Source organism: Lissotriton vulgaris, chromosome 4_1 (genome assembly GCF_964263255.1).
Source record: "Lissotriton vulgaris chromosome 4_1, aLisVul1.2, whole genome shotgun sequence".
Taxonomy (NCBI): Eukaryota; Metazoa; Chordata; class Amphibia; order Caudata; family Salamandridae; genus Lissotriton; species Lissotriton vulgaris.
This window is the reverse complement of record NC_141691.1, coordinates 863,177,124-863,194,831: the sequence shown is the minus strand read 5'-3', so window position 1 is coordinate 863,194,831 and position 17,708 is coordinate 863,177,124.

The following is a 17,708-nucleotide window of genomic DNA, read 5'->3' as shown; positions in this document are numbered from 1 at the left end:
TTCTGTGAACCGTAAATTGCTGCTGAGTTTGTTCCATGCCTTGGAGTCTAGTACTGAGCGGATGTGCGGCCTCGGTTTTGACGTCTGAATATCGGAGGCTTGGGAAGGCTAGCATGGGAGGATCTCAGAGTTCTTTGGTTTTTATGGTCAGGTGGGCTTGAATGCCTAAAGGCCAGAATAATAATATTAAAGAGCATCTTTATGTGAACTGGTAACCAGTGTAAAGTTTTTAGAGCTGCAGAGGCCGAACTCCATCCTGTGAATTCCAGTACAAGTATGGCTGCTGCATGTTGCACAATCTAGAGTTTGTGGAATATTAGTTAGGATGATCCTGCATGGAGACTATTACAATAGTTGATTCTAGAAGTGATGAGAGCAAAAGTGACTGTTTTTCTGGCAGCCAATGGGAGGAGGTAAAAAAACTCTCTTAAGGATTTTATTAAAGCGAAACACATTCCTCCCACTGCAACAGCTTGAGGGTGGAAAAAGAGGAAGTGCCAAATTTCCCTCCTACATTTCTAGCAATTTCTACAGAGGCAGGGGATGGGGGCATATAATTTAGTCATTATTAGGTTGGAGATAAAAATTTTGATTTGTCAAATTACAGGATCTATGTTTTAGCTGTGTTGCATTTTAGATGGTTTGATTGCATCCACAGGATAACTTCGGTGAAACAGTTTTGGTAGTTGAGTTCTGTGCTGAGGACCCTTTGTCCAGCAATAAAATCAGCTGCATAGGATAAGCATATGCTGTATTGGCAACTCCCAAATAAACTATAAGAGAGATTGGGGGCATGTATATACTGAATGGCACAGGGCTAAAAGATGAGCACTGCGAAATTCCTGATGCCACTGGTCTTTCTGTTGGTGAAAAAAGTCCTAATTTGATTGCTATTTCTACTGGAAAAAAGATTTAATCCATGACAGTGATTTCTGAGAAATGTCATAGTCCTTGATTCGTTGGAGGAGTATGGAATGTCGGATGGCATCATACCCAGCGGAGAGATCAACTAAAAGCAAAACCACATTGTGTCCTGCATCCAGGGTCAGTTTTATGGTATGAGAACATTCCAACAGAGCTGATTCTGTGGAATGTTTGGGGCCAAAGCCATATTGCCAGGGATGAAGTGCACGGCAATTTTCCAAAAAGGAAATCAGTTGGCCATAGAAAATATTTGCAAGCATTTTGGTTAATGCAGGGAGCAGTGATATGGGGCAAAGGTTCAACAGTGTGATGGGGTCTGCAAGATATTTTGTTTGCAGGGGCTTCACAACTGCCAGTTTCCAATCTGGAGGGCACCAGCCATTGGTAATGAGGTGTTACGAATTTTATTAACAAAAGGGTTGACAATGTCAACAATCATTTGAGAATGACATTGGGACAACACTCATTGGGAGAACCAGATTTACAAGAGATGATGAACTTTCCTAACTGTGAGAGTGGAATCTCCTGAAAGGCTGCTAAAAGTGATATTCCAGCCTTTAAGGGAGTATATAATAAAACAGTCAGCAAGGGTTCGGGTGTTTGGGAAGCCCTGTTGAAGGGCATGTATTTTTTCTTCAAAGAAAGACGAGATCTAGTCACCTAGGGTTTGGGAGAATGGAATTTCCCTGACAAGTTTCTTAGGTTGTAAAAAGTATATTAAACATTTTTTAGGATCAAACTGGGCCTCTTCATTCTGGTCAGTGAAGTATGCTCTGTTGGCTGCTTTGATCTGGGCTTTCTGTACAGTTTTAAAGTGGTGCTGGTCCTAGAGATTGGATGCCTGCTGCCATTTGAGTTCTAATTGTTTGCAGAGCAGCCACTGCTCTGATACAATCGTAGAGAACCATGGTGCTGAGGGGTGGGGTATGTCCATTATAAGAGTTGTTACAGGGGCTAAAGCATTAGCTGCATTAGTAGTCCCATTACTGAAAAAAATGAGGTCTTCCACTGTTTACCATAGGGGTCGGGCAGAGGTGTATCGAAGTTAGATTAGGTTGGAGTCAGTCATCATCTTGCCCCATTTATGTAGAGTGTGATGGCCCATAGTCACAGTAGATGGGGGGCTGTCTCGGTTAATCAAAATTCTGAGGGGGATCATGTTTTGATCCAAACAAGACTGGTGAATAGGAGCATCTACTACCAGATTGAGGTTGTTAAAGCAAACCCCATCCTGGGTATGTCCTGCTGTATGCTATGGGGAAGTTATTAGATGGTTAAGGCTAATAATACTTACGATATCAATAAAATTGAGGGGTTGTTGCTGAACTCAAGGTGGGAATTGAAGTCCCAAAGAATGTTACATATTGAAGTAGAAAAGGTTCCAGCACTTCTTTAAAGTATTGTAATAAAATATATCCGGGGGCCAGAGGAGGGTGGATTAAGCCACCTGAAAAAAACTAGGCAGGACTAGTCTTAAAACAAAAGCCCAAGCTTTCTGCTCATTTCAGGGAGTTTGAATCAAAAGTGCAGAATTGAAATGTGTCACGGAAAATTATGGCAGGGCCACTTTCACAAGTCTCATCTCTGCCACGCCTAAGAATAATGTATCCTGGGGTAACACCTAGGCCAACATCTGGATTTCCCATTCTTTAAGCCAGGATTCTATAAAAATAAAAAATTCAAAATTTAGGTCCTCAATCTTGTTGTGGACCTCTTGTCCATTTTTGTTAACAGATCGGGCCTTAATGAGATTTATTATTGGGACTTTAGGCATGGATAGTAGCAAAGAATGGCTCTACTAAAAAATGCAACCTCGCCTTTGCACATTATACAATATAATGGACCCTTGATACAGGATGGTTCGCTTCTGTGGCCACAGTAACCAGCAAAATGCATGCAATTTTTCTTAAACTGAAAAAGGAGGATTACCTGGGGTGACACGGACAGGGGGGCTGGCGCCAGCCATTGTCTGCACGCAGACCGGCGCAGATGGGCTTGCCTTTGCCGCTGAATGCGTCCGCTTCGCGAACGCACTGCTACCCACTTTTTACGAGCTACCAGCGCTTAGAGGCTCCACCCACCTTTCTGCTGATTAGAATTCAGAATTCACAAATGACTTCTGCAGCTTGCAGAAAGCCCATTCCAGGGAGTTTTCTGCTGCCTGCTTGGCATGGATGTGCGGTGCCTGGTGGCTCTTGTGTTCCAGCCATGTCCCTAAGTATTTTTATGTATCAACAAGTTTGACAGCTCTCCCCTCGATATGCCACCCCCCCTCTTTTTATTAGTTTGCATGAGATTATCATAACCTTACATTTTACCACATTTATCCTCATATTGTAAGCCCTTCGTCTGGTTTCTCATGCCTTGGTAATGTGTGTGCTTTGTTAGTGCTTTCTGCACATTTATATTCTAATAGCAAATAGCATATCATCAGTCACCTGCATCTGTAGGTTTTAATTACATAACAATCATAAATCTCTTTAGGTATACATTTTATAAATTACAAACTCCTCAATCTGTAATGTTGTCCTACCACTGTGATTCTCTTCCTATTACCCATTACTGGGATCTCGTCGTTGCTGCTTGTGCTTGCTAGCTGCTATTTCTTTCTATTTTTCAGCCTTACTTGTTTTCCATAGTATTGTTTTGGTCGCTATGGTCTGGTCCCTCCTAATCACTTCTCTTTGGTTTCTCTCTGCCCCTCTCCTTATAAACTGAGGGGCATATTATCAAGGGGGTTTATCTCCGCTTTTTTGGCTTTAAAAGCCAAGAAAGTGGAGATAAAATTATCTCCCTATTACCTAGCTGTCGCTAATACCAGTTAGCGACAGCTAGTAGGAGATAGCGACCATCTTTGGCCCCACTTTGCATGTCAGTGATATTTATCACTAATGACATGCAAAGTGGGCGTGCCAAGATGTTAGCGACTGAAAACAGTTGCTAACATCGCTATCTCCTATTACCAACTTTTGGAGATATTCGCGCTAAGCGCGAATATCTCCAAATGCTAACACCTACCCTGAGCAGTTCTTAGCCATGTTATCAAATGGGAGGTGGATAACATGGCTAAGAGCATTAGCTCACTAATGCATGAATATCGCTGACTTTTCAGCGATATTCATGTATTGCAGCGACAGCGACGGCTCGTGGAGGGAGTTACGGTGGGGCAGGAGGGCGGGGAGGGGGAGGGGCAGGGCGGAGGTTGCCAAAAACCGGCAGATGGATAAATGCAGGTAAGTAAACAATTTAATTAATAAAACGAATTTCGTAGTGCGCCTTGCATCGCAAAATGCAATGCAGTGCGAGCTACGAAATTCGTTTTATTAATTAAATTGTTTACTTACCTGCATTTATCCATCTGCTGGTTTTTAGCAACCTCCGCCCTGCCCCTCCCCCTCCCCGCCCTCCTGCCCCACCGTAACTCCCTCCACGAGCCGTCGCTGTGCAGCGATTTTTATCGCATTTGCGATAAACCTTGGTGATATCAAGGTTTATTTGCGGTAAAAATGGAAAGGGGCGACCACTCGGTCCCCCCGAACGTATGGTGGAGTACCCCGATCCCCCCGGGAGGCCATCTTGGGCGGGGGGCGAGTCTCGGCTGGTATGCCCGAAGCGGCGTAGCCGGGGCGCGCCTTTTTCCCGCCCTGGAGTGGGTTGTCCTAGACACTGACGCCGCCGGCCACGCCCCCGGGGGGCAGGCGGAGGCGGGTTTACGCCCGCCCGAAGACGGATAAAAGGAGCAACAAGCCAAGAAAGCATCCTCTTGTTCCTGTGCTCTGAAGCTGCACCTCCCCGCTGCACGTGAGCTCGAGACGGAACGAAGAGCCAATTTTGAGCGTTGTAATTTTGTTCTTTGTTTTACAGATATCTGCGTTGGAGAATGCCGGGCAAGAAGGTCGGAAAGCGGGTCGGTACCGATCAGATGCTCCGCATGCTCATAAAGGAGGTTGCTGATTTGAAGAAGCAGATGGCGGAAAAGAACGGGGAGGGAGGCCCGAAGCGAATCGTCGGACCAGCTTTGCCGGGAGTAGTTCCTAGCGGGAGAGGCAAGAGGTCCAAGAGGGGGGCGCCTGGGGGGGAGACCCCGGTTCCCGATACACCGATAGAGGAGCCAATCCTGGTTCCGAAGGAAGGGCACCCGATTCCCGTGGTAGTCACCCCCGTGAACGGAGAAGATATGCCTCCAGAGTTGGCTGCACAACTGGCAGCATGGTTGGGAAAGGATAGCGAGGGCGTGATGAGGCAATTGCAGGAATCTAGACAGGCTGCGAAGGCACCATCTTTTGTTCCCCCGCAGGCTCCGGTGGCTGAGATCGCGGTAGACGCAGGTTCGGCAGCAAGTACAGCACCTAGTTCAGGTAAGCGGCTACTGCCGATTGCGGGGGAGGGGTCTGTTCCCTCACGAAGGGAGAAAGTAGCCCAGCATGTTCCACTTGAAGTTAAGGAAAAGATTTGGGCTAATAAGTATGTGAACATGTTTTCTTTGCTTACTGACCATTACGAGATCGAGCATGTGAAGGCCCAAAAAGAGCTTATGCATCCGAGTGTTTGGCGGGCAAAAATGGCCGCCTTTAAAGTCGAGGAGAACATAGGTATTTGGGGCAGAGCATTTGGCATTTTCACCTCCAATATGGTGAGCGAAGGCCTGAGTTGTTGACAGAACTGCCGGTTTATCAGACACGTATTATGGAGTTTTCTCAGGCTTATGAGGGCAATCATTGGTTTTGTTATGACAATGTTTTTAGGAAGGCCAAGGAGCACGATCCTGCTCTGACTTGGGATTGTTATGACTCCATTTCTTGGCAAAAAATGGAGAACTCGGGCATGTTAAAGGTACCATTGTTGGGGGGTAGCGGGGGGGAGTCTTCCCGCCAAACCTCTGGGACACCCTTTCGGACGGGTGCAGGTAACGAGCACCACTCGAAGTCGAGTGGCAACGCAGGGAAAAAGGGGATTTGTTGGAGTTTTAACAGGGGGAAATGTACAAGGCCTCAGGGGTCATGCAAATTTAGACACGAGTGTGGGGGTGGTGGACAGTCCTCTCACCCTGAGACCATGTGCAGAGCCAAAACAGGTGATAACGGCGGTAGGGGAAGCGCCAAACAGGTCTGAAATAGTCTGAGGGGCGCCTTTACCTACCCCGGTTGATACCATGGCAATGATTCCTTGGCTCAATGAATATCCGGATCATGTCGCAGCAAGGGTGTTGCGAGATGGGTTTTTGTATGGTTTCCGCATTCCAGTGGGGGACTTTCGGGGTAACTCAAGTTGTAAGAACCAACTGTCGGTCCTGCAGCATACGGCGGTGGTACAGGTAAAGATTGGGAAAGAGGTGACTCGAGGGCGGGTTGCCGGTCCATTCGATCTACCGCCGGTTGCTAACTTTGTTTGTTCTCCCTTAGGGGTGGTCCCCAAGAAGGACCCGGGTGAGTTTAGGCTAATACATAATTTGTCAGCTCCACGAGGTCTTTCCGTGAATGATGCGATAGACCCGGAAGTGTGTTCGGTGCGGTACGCATTTTTCGATGAAGCCGTCGCCATGTTGAATCACCTGGGGCCCGGAGCGCTGATGGCCAAATCAGACATCGAGTCAGCGTTCCGGTTGCTCCCGGTACACCCAGACGATCAGCGTCTCCTTGGTTTCACGTTTCAGGGTCGCTATTACATGGATAAATGTATGCCAATGGGTTGCTCCATATCTTGTGCTTATTTTGAGAAGTTCAGTTGTTTTCTGCAATGGGTATTCACAAGAAAGACGGGTTTTCAGCATGTGATGCATTATCTCGATGACTTTCTGTTTCTGGGGGCAGCCGGGGATCCAGAATGTGGGCAGGCTTTATCAGAGTTTTGTGTCTTAATGAATCACTTCGGCGTGCCATTGGCACCAGGTAAGACTGTGGGTCCCTCGACTTCACTCGAGTTCCTCCGGATCGAGCTCGACTCGGAGGAAGGTTGTTTTCGGTTGCCCAAAGAGAAGGTGTTGAAATTCAGGGCATCCCTTGAAACATGTATTCGTGAGACTAAGGTGAACCTGCATCAATTGCAACAAACGGTGGGCCAGTTGAATTTTGCCCTGAGAGTAATCCCAATGGCCCGCCCCTTTTCCCGCTCGATTGCTCAAGCCATGGTCGGCCTTAAAGAGGGACATCACCGCACAAGGCTCTCGGCTGAGATTCGCCAGGACATGCGCATTTGGTTGGCATTTCTGGCGGATTTCAATGGTCGAATTGTCTGGAACAAGCCGGCAGTGTCATCCGAGGAGCTGGGGCTATGGACAGATTCGGCGGGGAGTATAGGTTTTGGCGCCATATTCGGTAATCAATGGTCGGCTCAAAAATGGCCGTCATGGTGGCACGAGAGCGGGCTGACGAGTAACATTGCTTTTCTCGAACTTTTTCCTATTTTGGTGGCCCTGAAAACGTGGCCTGAGGGGTTCCGAGATCATTCTGTCGTGTTCTGGTCTGACAACATGACCGTGGTAGAGTGTATCAATAGGCAGGCAGCACGTTGCAAATGGATTCTGAGACTGCTCAAAGAAATTGTATTGTTGTGTATGCAGTTGAATGTGATCTTTAGGGCACGACATGTCCCAGGGGTCCTGAACCAAGCAGCTGATGCGCTTTCTCGTTTCCGTATGCAGGCCTTCTGGGGTTTTCTGCCCACAGCGGACCCGGTGGCGGCACCCTTTCCCGAAGCTCTCTGGTCTCTCGGTGCCCCGAACTACAAAACCTCGTGGGAGAGAGTTTAGCACCCAGGACAAGGAAGGCATATGAAGGGGCGTTCCGTTCCTATTGGTCCTTTTTGGGTTCTGCTAGGGGGGAGCTTTGGGGTCAGGAAGAGCGTGTTGTAAAATTCTTGCTGTCTTTACATCGGGCAGGCAAGTCAGTAGCTACGGCCCAGAGGCATCGGGCCGCCATTTCATTTATGGCAAAGGCTCATGGGATCCAGGACCCAACAGCGTCCTTTGTGGTACAGAAAGCGCTACGGGGGTGGCAACGCCTTGAGGGTCGCAGAGTAGATGAGAGGCACCCGATAGGTCTGGATAGATTGGCCCTGTTAGTATCCGTACTCCCTTCGACATGTTCATCCCAGTATGAAACAGTGTTATTCCGGCCCGCCTTTGCGTTAGCATTCCATGGGGCAATGCGGGTAAGCGAACTGGTGGCGAGGAACAAACGGGATACGGTGGGGGGACTGTGCCGAGAGCACATTCAGGTAAAGAGGGAGACGATGACTGTCTCGTTTGTCAGGTCCAAGGCCGATCAGGGTGCGATTCAGGATTGTGTAGTCATACATCGGATTCCCGGATCTCCCATGTGCCCTGTTGTTTGCGTAGAGGAATATTTAGCGCAGAGGGCGTCATCATGGGGGGGGACCTTGTTGAGGTACGCTGATGCCACCCCACTGACGAGGTTTCAATTTCAGTGGGTGCTTACAATGGCAATTTCGGCCGCGGGCTTGAACCCCAGCGAGTTTGGGACCCATTCCTTTCGGATAGGGGCTGCTACTGAGGCTACAGCCAGGGGTCTGAGTGTAGAAAAAGTGAAACGTTTGGGGCGTTGGTCCTCGAATTGTTACAAATGTGCGGTTGCACATGTTGTGAAGCTGCTATCATGTACTCACGCTTCTTGTTTTTTGTTTGGTTTACAGTTTCGCAAGCTTACGAGGCGGGGCGGACTGTGCAGTCGACCCGACACCTGGGAACCAGCGGTCAAACATCGCCGGCTGCGGAAAAAGTGGTGTGGGTCGTGGGCCACTCATACGTGAGGCGCGCCGCGGACGTATTCAAAGCAGGTGACATGATTCACGTGGCTGGGGAATACGGGTACAGGGTGACCTTCTACGGAAGGGGCGGGCTCTGTATTGACCAGTTTCAAAGTTTTATGGAGGGTTTGTTAGGGCGGACAAGGTCACCGCCGTCTATAATCATAGTCCATCTTGGGGGTAATGATTTGGTAACCACTGGTAGACGACTGCTTCTCGAGGCAATGCTTTCCACTGTAAGTTGGTTGGCGAGAAGAGTTCCAGGGTGCACAATTGCATGGTCCCATATGATTCCACGAAAAGTGTGGCGGGGGGCGATTTCGGGTTCTGCTCTGAATCACTCAGTGAAGAAAATAAATAACAAGTTGGGTAGATTGTTTCGTTCAAGTACACTGCATTCTATCCCGCATGGTTGTATCAAGGGGGACAGTATGTATTTGGGAGACGGGGTCCATTTGTCCCGGGTGGGGAACGAGTTACTCATAGGAGACCTCATAGCTTGGCTAAGGAGTTTAAAACATGACCTTTAGGCAGGAGTTGTTGTGGGGGGTCCGGATAGCCGGTCAACTATCCGGCCTGTGGCGGTAAGGTCATGATCGGTGAGCAGTAATTGGAAGATCCCTATGGGGGGGCGTCACCCATTACGGATGGGAGCGCCCGGGGGAGGTGGCCATTGGCCCCTCAACGGGGAGGCGGTCCCTTCTAAGGATGGGCCGCCAAAAGTAAAGGAAAGGCGGTCAAGGCCCCTTCCTTGATAGGAGGGGCTACGGGCCCCTCCTGGGGAATTTCCCGGGGCCAGGACACCTGCGACGGCAGATGTGGTAAGTTGTGTGGGGTGGGGAGGGGGGTTTACGCTACCTTCTAGACACCTCACACGAGTCCTCGGACGACCTTTAAATGGCGTCGAGTTCATTGGGGCCCCCGTCAAGTCAAGGGAAATTTGTAGATGCATTTGAGGTACAGCCTCTGTGCGGTCGCCCCTCCCAAGTGGGGGGGGTAATTCTGGTTTAGGGATCTAACACCGGTTACGACCTTGCCGTTGGCCCTTAACGTTAGGATGTACAATTTCAAGTTAAATGTTTTGTAGGATGTTAGTTCGGCTAGGAGAACCTTTGTATTAGAAATATGTTAAGGTTAACCAAACATCGTAATGTGGAAATGAAATTGTACATAATATGAAACTGTTATTTTAATGTTTTGATTTTGTTTCATATTTTAATAAATACGGCCGGGAGGGTCACTCCCTCCCGCCTTCCAAAAGTTCAGAACTGTTTCCAGTTTCTCATCCTTGGGGATTGCGTCGAGAGGGAGTGGCGGGTATCTCAGCCATATGGAAAGGGGCGACCACTCGGTCCCCCCGAACGTATGGTGGAGTACCCCGATCCCCCCGGGAGGCCATCTTGGGCGGGGGGCGAGTCTCGGCTGGTATGCCCGAAGCGGCGTAGCCGGGGCGCGCCTTTTTCCCGCCCTGGAGTGGGTTGTCCTAGACGCTGACGCCGCCGGCCACGCCCCCGGGGGGCAGGCGGAGGCGGGTTTACGCCCGCCCGAAGACGGATAAAAGGAGCAACAAGCCAAGAAAGAATCCTCTTGTTCCTGTGCTCTGAAGCTGCACCTCCCCGCTGCACGTGAGCTCGAGACGGAACGAAGAGCCAATTTTGACCCACCCACCAGCCCCTGAAGACAGCAAGTGGTTTTTAAATAAAGTTTTGATGTGGTAACTCTATTTCTTGCAGGTTGTGATGATGGACGTGTTTTGTGTATGCAATAAAGAGAATGATTATTTAGAGTATGTTTTTTGAATAAAGTTTTGCACTAGTGTTGATCAGTAATCATACGTGAAGTAGTTATGGTTGTCTTTTTTGTAATTTAGTTAATTGTCGTATTTATTTTGGTCGGGCGGTAAGGTCATGATCGGTGAGCAGTAATTGGAAGATCCCTATGGGGGGGTGTCACCCATTACGGATGGGAGCGCCCGGGGGAGGTGGCCATTGGCCCCTCAACGGGGAGGCGGTCCCTTCTAAGGATGGGCCGCCGAAAGTAAAGGAAAGGCGGTCAAGGCCCCTTCCTTGATAGGAGGGGCTACGGGCCCCTCCTGGGGAATTTCCCGGGGCCAGGACACCTGCGACGGCAGATGTGGTAAGTTGTGTGGGGTGGGGAGGGGGGTTTACGCTACCTTCTAGACACCTCACACGAGTCCTCGGACGACCTTTAAATGGCGACGAGTTCATTGGGGCCCCCGTCAAGTCAAGGGAAATTTGTAGATGCATTTGAGGTACAGCCTCTGTGCGGTCGCCCCTCCCAAGTGGGGGGGGTAATTCTGGTTTAGGGATCTGACACCGGTTACGACCTTGCCGTTGGCCCTTAACGTTAGGATGTACAATTTCAAGTTAAATGTTTTGTAGGATGTTAGTTCGGCTAGGAGAACCTTTGTATTAGAAATATGTTAAGGTTAGCCAAACATCGTAATGTGGAAATGAAATTGTACATAATATGAAACTGTTATTTTAATGTTTTGATTTTGTTTCATATTTTAATAAATACGGCCGGGAGGGTCACTCCCTCCCGCCTTCCAAAAGTTCAGAACTGTTTCCAGTTTCCCATCCTTGGGGATTGCGTCGAGAGGGGGTGGCGGGTATCTCAGCCATATCGCCGCAGCTCAGCGGTAAATTTTTGTCTCTAACCAAGCAATAGCGATAATTATCGCTATTGCTTGGTAATATGCCCCTGAGTTCTGCTTCTCAAGTTTGACTCATTAATTCTGCCATGAATCGTGTTTCATAAATGTAAATATGTGCATCTAAAAACAATGGAAAGTGTTACACTTTTTGGCACCACAGCTCCTACTCTCGTGTACATTCATTTCCTTCTTAAGAAAATTTGCAGCCTTCGGATTATGGTTGCTGCTAATAATTTTGATACTATTTGCGTTTATCCGACTTTGGGGGTCATTAGGATGGCGGACGGAAGTGCCTCCGCATACCCTGAGTATGCGGAACAGGCCTATTTTCCGTGCGCCCGTCGCGGACACTCCGTCCGCCAAATCAGGATACGAAATACGTGGCAAAATCCGTCCGCGGCGGTAGAACAAGGTCCGCCGCACCTCCACACCCAACTACGCGGCGGACGTAACCGTACCAGAGACTCCGCCGTACGGACTGACGACTAGGACCGTCCTCCAAATCAAGATGGCGGAAAACACACATAAAAGCGCGGCGGATAAACAACCTGCCTGAACACGGCGGATGCTCCACAGCGACCATACCCACCACGAGCCGCACGCCGACATGGACCCTGCACTACAGGCTTACCCGATACTCTACGCGATCCAGTACGTCCTCGTCTTGGCCCACCATCGACGACAACGCAGGTAGGCACCTAAGCATTCGCTGTCTGGAGAGGAGTACCGGCAAGGGCGGTGACGTAGGGAGGGGGGAGTGACATGTCCCAAAATGCACAAATGCCTGTGTACGGCAACGCCTCCAAGGGCCGTGACCCAGGTAGGGGAGAGTGACACGTAGCACAACCAGGGCTCAAGTCGGGGTACCACGCGGGTGGACGGCGTCCCCCACTAATTTAACAGGGAGCATGATAACTATAAACTGCAACTGAGTGGAAGCCACCTTTTGTGTCGTCACTTCCTGTCGTGATTTCAGCGTCACCCCACTTCTTGTTGCAGGACTTGAGTCCTGAGCAGAACCCACCGCCCCCAAGAAAATACCAATCCACACCAGCATCACACACGCAAGAATGACTCTGACAAAGCACGACACATGAATCGCAATTTTATTTACGCAGATTCGGAGCAAAGTCACAGTCTAGGATGGAGCATGGCCATAGTGGACACCAGAGCAGGTACATCAGAGGCAGTACATCAGTATCAGAACAGCAACAGGGCAGCAACAGGGCAGTGTGGACACCAGAGCAGGTACATCAGAGGGCATACATCAGTATAAGGATAGCAACAGGGCAGTGTGGACACCAGAGCAGGTACATCAGATGCAGTACATCAGTATCAGAACAGCAACAGGGCAGTGTGGACACCAGAGCAGGTACATCAGATGCAGTACATCAGTATAAGGATAGCAACAGGGCAGTGTGGACACCAGAGCAGGTACATCAGATGCAGTACATCAGTATGAGGATAGCAACAGGGCAGCAACAGGGCACTGTGGACACCAGAGCAGGTACATCAGATGCAGTACATCAGTATGAGGATAGCAACAGGGCAGTGTGGACACCAGAGCAGGTACATCAGATGCAGTACATCAGTATGAGGATAGCAACAGGGCAGCAACAGGGCAGTGTGGACACCAGAGCAGGTACATCAGATGCAGTACATCAGTATGAGGATAGCAACAGGGCAGTGTGGACACCAGAGCAGGTACATCAGATGCAGTACATCAGTATGAGGATAGCAACAGGGCAGTGTGGACATCAGAGCAGGTACATCAGAGGCAGTACATGAGAGGGGCCAAGTGCTCCAACAGTCCATTGCACTGAAAACGTCCATCAGAGGCAGTACATGAGAGGGGCTAAGGGCACCAACAGTCCATTACACTGAAAACGTCCATCACAGGCAGCACATGAGAGGGCACAATGCAGTTCCAGAACAGCAACAGGGCAGCAACAGGGCAGTGTGGGCACCAGAGCAGGTACATCAGATGCAGTACATCAGTATCAGGATAGCAACAGGGCAGCAACAGGGCAGTGTGGGCACCAGAGCAGGTACATCAGATGCAGTACATCAGTATGAGGATAGCAACAGGGCAGCAACAGGGCAGTGTGGGCACCAGAGCAGGTACATCAGAGGCAGTACATGAGAGGGGCCAAGTGCTCCAACAGTCCATTGCACTGAAAACGTCCATCAGAGGCAGCACATGAGAGGGCACACTGCAGTATCAGAACAGCAACAGGGCAGTGTGGACACCAGAGCAGGTACATCAGAGGCAGTACATGAGAGGGGCCAAGTGCTCCAACAGTCCATTGCACTGAAAACGTCCATCAGAGGCAGTACATGAGAGGGGCTAAGGGCACCAACAGTCCATTGCACTGAAAACGTCCATCACAGGCAGCACATGAGAGGGCACAATGCAGTTCCAGAACAGCAACAGGGCAGCAACAGGGCAGTGTGGGCACCAGAGCAGGTACATCAGAGGGCATACATCAGTATGAGGATAGCAACAGGGCAGTGTGGACACCAGAGCAGGTACATCAGATGCAGTACATCAGTATGAGGATAGCAACAGGGCAGTGTGGACACCAGAGCAGGTACATCAGATGCAGTACATCAGTATGAGGATAGCAACAGGGCAGCAACAGGGCAGTGTGGGCACCAGAGCAGGTACATCAGAGGCAGTACATGAGAGGGGCCAAGTGCTCCAACAGTCCATTGCACTGAAAACGTCCATCAGAGGCAGCACATGAGAGGGCACAATGCAGTATCAGAACAGCAACAGGGCAGTGTGGACACCAGAGCAGGTACATCAGAGGCAGTACATGAGAGGGGCCAAGTGCTCCAACAGTCCATTGCACTGAAAACGTCCATCAGAGGCAGTACATGAGAGGGGCTAAGGGCACCAACAGTCCATTGCACTGAAAACGTCCATCACAGGCAGCACATGAGAGGGCACAATGCAGTTCCAGAACAGCAACAGGGCAGCAACAGGGCAGTGTGGGCACCAGAGCAGGTACATCAGATGCAGTACATGAGAGGGGCCAAGTGCTCCAACAGTCCATTGCACTGAAAACGTCCATCACAGGCAGCACATGAGAGGGCACAATGCAGTTCCAGAACAGCAACAGGGCAGCAACAGGGCAGTGTGGGCACCAGAGCAGGTACATCAGAGGGCATATATCAGTATGAGGATAGCAACAGGGCAGTGTGGACACCAGAGCAGGTACATCAGATGCAGTACATCAGTATGAGGATAGCAACAGGGCAGTGTGGACACCAGAGCAGGTACATCAGATGCAGTACATCAGTATGAGGATAGCAACAGGGCAGCAACAGGGCAGTGTGGGCACCAGAGCAGGTACATCAGAGGCAGTACATGAGAGGGGCCAAGTGCTCCAACAGTCCATTGCACTGAAAACGTCCATCACAGGCAGCACATGAGAGGGGCTAAGGGCACCAACAGTCCATTGCACTGAAAACGTCCATCAGAGGCAGCACATGAGAGGGCACAATGCAGTTCCAGAACAGCAACAGGGCAGTGTGGACACCAGAGCAGGTACATCAGAGGGCATACATCAGTATGAGGATAGCAACAGGGCAGTGTGGACACCTGAGCAGGTACATCAGAGGCAGTACATCAGTATCAGAACAGCAACAGGGCAGTGTGGACACCAGAGCAGGTACATCAGATGCAGTACATCAGTATGAGGATAGCAACAGGGCAGTGTGAACACCAGAGCAGGTACATCAGATGCAGTACATCAGTATCAGAACAGCAACAGGGCAGCAACAGGGCAGTGTGGACACCAGAGCAGGTACATCAGAGGGCATACATCAGTATGAGGATAGCAACAGGGCAGTGTGGACACCAGAGCAGGTACATCAGAGGGCATACATCAGTATGAGGATAGCAACAGGGCAGTGTGGACACCAGAGCAGGTACATCAGAGGGCACAGTACAGCAACTTACAGCACACTATCAGGTGGATTGCGTGAAGTACCCGCATCGGACACACTGGCAGCACCAGAAACCGGAGTGTGACACACAGCCACAGATGTAGTGACTGACACGTGAGCCACAGACCCAGATACACTGCCAGCACCTGAAACAGGAGTGTGACACACCGACACAGCCCGAGTTACTGACACATGGCCCATAGACCCAGATACACTCCCAGCACCTGATACAGGAGTGTGACACACCGACACAGACCGAGTGACTGACACGTGAGCCACAGACCCAGATACACTGGCAGCACCTGATACAGGATATGTCTCGACGGATACCCTGCCACTAACAGACACATGCGAGTCAACTGCACCAGCGCCACTGTGGCCACTGAAATGATGAGCCATAGGGCTGTATGGTCCAGGAGGCAGGGTGGCTCTGGGAGCGGGGGATAGTTGCAATTGGCCGATATCGGATTGGGCATGTGTCAATGCTGTGTGTCTACGCTTCTTTTGGACATGTGCCTGCACCCTGGACAGGACAGGACTCACAAGTCGACCGGAATGAGAAGCAATTTCACCCACCATGGGAGGTGCATGTGCTGGGGGGGGAATGGTCTCTGGGGACGTGCTGGAGCCTGCTTGTCGTTTGCTGTGTGGCTGCCTTGTGGCCTCTGCAACATGTGTCATGGGGGATGCCACGACAGGGTCCACCTGCATCCGTCCCTGACGGGCCATGATGGGAGTGGATGTAAGGGGTGACTCCACTGCTGAGTCTTCTGTATTCCGTTTGCCAGAAAACAGCTGTCTCAGAGCAACTATGGGTGATGTATGCCTGTCCCTGACAGCGCCACTGTTCATGGGCGAGTCCTTGGGCCTTGGATGTTCCATTTCCGTAGGAGTACTGTACTCTGCGGACTTGCCCTGTTCCCTGGATGGTGCCCTCTTCCAGGCAGCAGACTTGTCGTCTGTGGTGTACATATCAGCTGGACACCCCTTCTGCCCGTGTGTGTCCCTGCCCCTGGGACTGTCCGTGCTCCTCTTAGGTGTGTTTGTCTTGTGACTATTCTTGTCCCTGCCCTTGGGAGTGGCTCCTTCCTTCGTAGTCTCCCTGGCCTTGGGAGTGGCACCTTCCTTCGTAGTCTCCCTGCCCTTGGGAGTGCCTACATCCTTCCTGCTTTCCCTGCCCTTGGGAGTGCCTACATCCTTCCTGCTGTCCCTGCCCTTGGGAGTGGCACCTTCCTTCGTAGTCTCCCTGCCCTTGGGAGTGCCTACTTCCTTCCTGCTGTCCCTGGCCTTGGGAGTGGCACCTTCCTTCGTAGTCTCCCTGCCCTTGGGAGTGCCTACATCCTTCCTGCTTTCCCTGCCCTTGGGAGTGCCTACATCCTTCCTGCTTTCCCTGCCCTTGGGAGTGCCTACATCCTTCCTGCTGTCCCTGCCCTTGGGAGTGGCACCTTCCTTCGTAGTCTCCCTGCCCTTGGGAGTGCCTACTTCCTTCCTGCTTTCCCTGCCCTTGGGAGTGGCACCTTCCTTCCTAGTGTCTCTGGCACTGGGAGTATGCGAGCCCTCAAGAGATGTATTCGTCTTCTCACTGTCCTCGTACAGGGTAGTGTCAATGGAAGCGGGAGTGAGTCTTGGCCTGGTAGTACCTTGTGTGTGGGATGGCTGTGCAGCATGTGTAGCCATTACACCCAACCCCTCTTTTGCCTCACGTGTGTGTACTCCACTATATCTGACGTTGTCCTTGTGAACAGAGTTACCTGACCTAGGGGATGGGGTCTGAGGCCTACGTGCCTTGACGTGCTGGCTGACGCTGCTTCTAGGGCAATAACCTGCATTAGAGTCCGGATCAGAAAATTCACTCCCCCCTGACACATCCAGAGTTGTAGATGGTGGAACAGAAGTACCACCCAGTCCTTGCGACTGTGCAATGGCAGACGACACACTGTTAGACAATGACTGCAGTGTCCTGTGTACACCAGCCAGATCACCATGCATACCTTCCATGAATGCCACCACCTGCCCCAACTTCCTATCGTGGTCTTGGAATGCATTAATCATATTGGTCTGGCCCACACACAGCTGTCGCAGCAGATCAACAGCCTCTGCACAAAGAGAATTTTGGGTCACCGAGGCTGGGGCAGCGGTGCCGACACCGAACGCCACTCTGCTCCCCCTACTCCTGCGTGCACGAACAGTACATGGTGCAGTTGCCGGCAGGGTGGGCCCTGTGTGCTGTGTCCCGACCGAAGGTGTTGGTTGCCCACTCCCAGTCTGTGACAACAGAGCTGACTCACCAACACTGTCGGAAGATGATGACGATGTTGTCTCCACATGCGAGTCCTCCGGGACGGTCCTGTCCCCCTCTCCGCCGCTGGCCCCTTCGGTGTCAGTCTGC